This window comes from Papaver somniferum, chromosome 7, assembly GCF_003573695.1.
Source record: "Papaver somniferum cultivar HN1 chromosome 7, ASM357369v1, whole genome shotgun sequence".
In the NCBI taxonomy this organism is placed as follows: domain Eukaryota; kingdom Viridiplantae; phylum Streptophyta; class Magnoliopsida; order Ranunculales; family Papaveraceae; genus Papaver; species Papaver somniferum.
This window is the reverse complement of record NC_039364.1, coordinates 88,461,275-88,465,813: the sequence shown is the minus strand read 5'-3', so window position 1 is coordinate 88,465,813 and position 4,539 is coordinate 88,461,275. Positions and strand designations below refer to the sequence as shown.

The following is a 4,539-nucleotide window of genomic DNA, read 5'->3' as shown; positions in this document are numbered from 1 at the left end:
TTAGTAATCAGTGGTACATTTGTCACTGAGAAAAATATATGACTAAGAAATTTTATTTTTTACTTTCCAATGTCCCTATTTTATTTTATTACATGGCCCCAATTAATTTAGGTTTCCCAATTCGGCGAGTCTTGTGAGGAAAGGGAAAAAAACCCTATTGTTTTCCTTTTTGCTGACTGTAGCGGAGACAGTCAATAATTGTTGACTCACTAAACTAATGGTGTATTTTATCATGAAACTACATTAATCAGGGGTATGCAGAAATTGTCAGAAATAATAGGACTTTTAATAAAGTTATGAGTGAAAACCCCATTTGTCTATCTTCTGTTCCACATGAAACCATGAGTCGGTCTGCTACTCAGAAATCACCTCGAAGAAGAAAAATACTTTTCTAGAGAGAGAAAAGAAAAGAAAAGAAAGAAAGAGAGAGAGAGATCTCATTTTTATCGATCTAATCTTCCTTCCTTGTTCTAGTAAATCATCAAATGTTATCAAAAACCCATTAAGAATCTGATCTCAAAAATCAAAACCATTGAAGATATCTTCTTCTTCTCAAAAATCAAAACCCATTAACAATGGTGTTGATATCTTCTTCTTCCTTCTGAAAAATCCATTTCAGTATGTCAAGCAGAAACCCAACATATAATAACCCAATACCTTGCAAACATCTTACAGATTACAAACAAAACCATGGTTTACAGAGTTATAACTGTGTTCAAAAGAACCTGAAAACAAACCCAAATGGAAGAACAACCGTAAATAAAGACCAAACAAAAATACCCAGATGTAGTATTTGTTTTAAAAATCAAGGTATTAGACTTTATTACTGTTTGATCTGCTCTTCTATATCATGTTGTCAATCTCCTGATTCAAATCATGCTTTATTACATTCCCAGAATGAAAAGAATGGTGGTCATGAGATTTTAATAGATATAGAGAAAGCAGAACTGTTTTGTTGTATTTGTTGTGATCAAGTTTATGATCCTGATTTTGATAAACTAGTTATGTCTAAACAGATCATGGAAATGCCTACAAATAACAATGGTGTTGATTTTAGAAATAGTAATGATGGCAATTCTAGTAGTAAGAGAAGGAAGATTATGGTATCATCTACTACTAGTACAGTTGGTTCACCAGATTATAAGAATGGTTCGAAAGAATTGATGTTGATGATGAGAAGGAATTCTAATTCTTGTTTTCCATGGGGTTTGAGAGGATTAAATAACCTGGGGAATACTTGTTTTATGAATTCTGTGTTACAAGCTTTGATTCATACACCTCCTTTGAGGAATTACTTTCTTAGCGATCGACATAATAGGGAAAGTTGTTGGAAAACTTCAGCAGATCGATTGTGTTTGTGTTGTGATATCGATGCTATATTTACTTCTGTATTCTAAGGGGATCGAACGCCTTATAGTCCAGCAAGATTTCTTTACAGGTCCGCGTTATTATCTTATTAAGTAGCAGGTTTTGGTCTTTATATTTGTTATATCAGCTCATTTATAAAAGTTAATTATTTTCATTTATAAAAGTTGATTGTTTTCAGTTATTTCCATTTATTTTGGTTGGAAATGCTGAAAAAAAAATTCTGGATTGGGACAATGGGCTGGGTTCTGTTTTTTATCAATTTTAAAATCTCAGAGTTGTGGTTCACAAAAAAGAATGATTCTTATGAGCTGCATTTTATGGTTCCCAAATGTAGAAATGGGATTGTTTCAAGCTCTATAGTCTGCCATCTGTTTGTTCAAATACTTATAACCATTTGTTTATATTATGAGTCTTGATTCTTTCCGGATCCATTGCCAAAATTATATATTATTACTCGCAAGTGTAGTCGTCTCCCTCCGAATTACAATCTACAAAGGGTGTCTTTTTAATTCCAGTTCATAAAATTGTAATTTGCCTTCCTGCGTGGTAGCAGATTGTAAAAGTATGCTTTTCAAACCATTTGGGGTCTGTGTAGCTTAGACCAATCTTAAGGAATGTCTGTCGTTTTGCAGTTGGTGGCAACATTCAGCAAATCTTGCCAGTTACGAGCAGCAAGATGCTCATGAGTTCTTCATTTCAATGCTTGACAGGATTCATGAGAGAGAGGGGCAAGTAAGAGCCCAGAATAAAGGTATTGGATCACAAATGTTTTTAGATTTTACTCTTGTATAGTAATTGATCCTACTTTTTCAGCGGAGTAAATTCTCCTAAGCTATTCCAATGATATGCCTCAGTTCAGCCAGTTAGGATCCTAGAATCTATTGTGGTGTGCATGCTGGTCAAGATGATCCCACAATGTGGTTGGTAAGGAGGGCACTTTCACCTTTCAACTTGGCCATCCTTGTGACAGTTTAAGGGACCATATGATCCCACTGTTCACACTGTGGGGTCACTATTTTCCATGCCAAGCATCGTCTACGAAATCAATCTCTCTCTCTCTTCTCTCTCTCTCTTTCTCTCTCTCTCCCTCCCTCTCTCTCTCTCACTTGATGGTCTTTATCTTTAAACCTTGTGTGCATTGTTTTCTAAAGCTACCTTTATTCATGCAGAAAATGAAGATTGCCATTGTATTGCTCACAAAGTATTCTCTGGCATATTAAGATCCGATGTTACTTGCACAACTTGTGGATTCACGTCAACAACTTATGACCCGTGTGTCTCTTTAGACTTAAATACTAGCAGTGTCTCCCCAAAAGATGTCACTGAGAAGCCAACCAAGTCTAACCAAAATGCTGGTATATCTACACTTGTTGGTTGCTTAGATCTTTTCACAAAACCAGAGAAGTTAGGATCAGATCAAAAGCTATTCTGCCAGCATTGTCAAATAAAGCAGAACTCATTGAAGCAAATGTCCATTAAAAAACTCCCATTAGTCTTGTGTTTCCATATAAAGAGATTTGAACACTTCCCTGTCAGAAAAATGTCTAGAAAGATTGATAGATACTTGCAATTTCCTTTCTCGCTAGACATGATTCCATATTTATCTTCTTCGATCGTCAGGAACAGATTCGGAAACAGAATTTTCGCTTTTGAGGGTGATGAATCAGATATGTCTACAGGATTTGAGGTTTTTGCAGTGGTTAGTCATTCTGGGAAGTTAGAATCCGGTCATTACGTTACTTATCTCCGCTTGAGGAACCAATGGTACAAATGTGATGATGCATGGATAACCCAAGTTAGTGAACGACTTGTTCGAGCTTCTCAAGTATATTTGATATATTACGTGCAGCAAACATTATATATTAAATCAGGTGAGGATTTATTAGCGGGGGATCCTGCCTTTCTTCAGACTCCTGCATGCTGCTAAAAGGGAATGGTAATGACTGATAAACACCTAATTTTTAAGAGGATTTCAGTTGTCATTTCGGATGCAAAGTCAGCAATGCAAGCGGGGTTCACATCCATGGGTCATCTTCAGTGTTTTTCAATGTGAGCTGTATGAAGATCAAATCCAAGATGCCATCCAAACTTTTACTTATAAAAGATCAAATGTCTCACTGGCGTCTTCGGCTGCAGCAAAACTAATCAGTAATCAAGCTTTATTTGTATTTCAAGCTTTTCCCTTCTCAGTATTTGACGAGTTGAGGGAATTAGTTGAACAATTTCTGTTTCTAAGAATCAGACTAACGAGGGATTCACTATTTTTAAAATTGAGTTACCTGATTACACTTGTACAAAAAGGATTTCTTTTTAGATTAGAGCAATTGATCTAACAAATTCAGTGTTTCTAGTGTCTGTAATTGCAGAAAATTTTGATAAACATTTTACTAAGAATTACTGATTCTGATCTTGAAGTGTATTTTATTCCCTCAAGTCTGCTATTAGGATTTCAGATAGATTACATTTATCTTGTGGACTGACTTGGACTTGATCTTCTGGAAATCTTCTGTGCACATACCTTGAATGCATGTATTAACCTTGATTCTACATGCATCCCCTCAGTGATGAAGAATTTGATGTTACTAAGGCTTGTTCCAAACCAGTCGAATGGCATAGTTTGCCACTTTTGCACCCACTATGGGTATGTCAAACGTAAGCCTAAGTGTCAAATATACCACTTTAGGCACATGTGATAAACACTCTACCAAGCTTCAGAGGCTCCATGCTCGATGGTCATAAGAGCGCCAACGATAGTCTTTGTCGCTAGGTACTACGATTATCGCTCAGTTGCTTATCATCTAACGGTCAGGAATTCCACCCATAAATATTCAACTTCAAATCCGTTTCAACTCACACCAGAATTTCTAAATCTTTCTAGAATTTCTCAATCTCTCACTATTCTTCTAAGAAATCTCTCACTATTCTTCTAATTTAAGATAAACTAATGGCACCTTTTTTACACTTCCGAATTTCCTGTAATATGGCTTCAAATCTCAGCCTCAATCTCAGAGCAAAAGTAACAAAGTTCGGGGGTTCAAGATTCACTATCGCTGAAGATGAATGTCTTTGTCGTAATTATATTTATGTTAGAGCACTGCTCGGTCGAATTCACAAGCGTTGCTATCTCAAGCTTGTTTGTCAAGTTTAGTTGATCAAAACTATATCTTGATT

General features: G+C 35.9%; 1 pseudogene; it reads left to right on the top strand.

The window, feature by feature from the left end:
- The first annotated feature begins 339 nt into the window (after nt 1-339).
- On the top strand, nt 340-3,762 carry LOC113297829 (annotated as a pseudogene).
- Nucleotides 3,763-4,539: the final 777 nt, after the last annotated feature.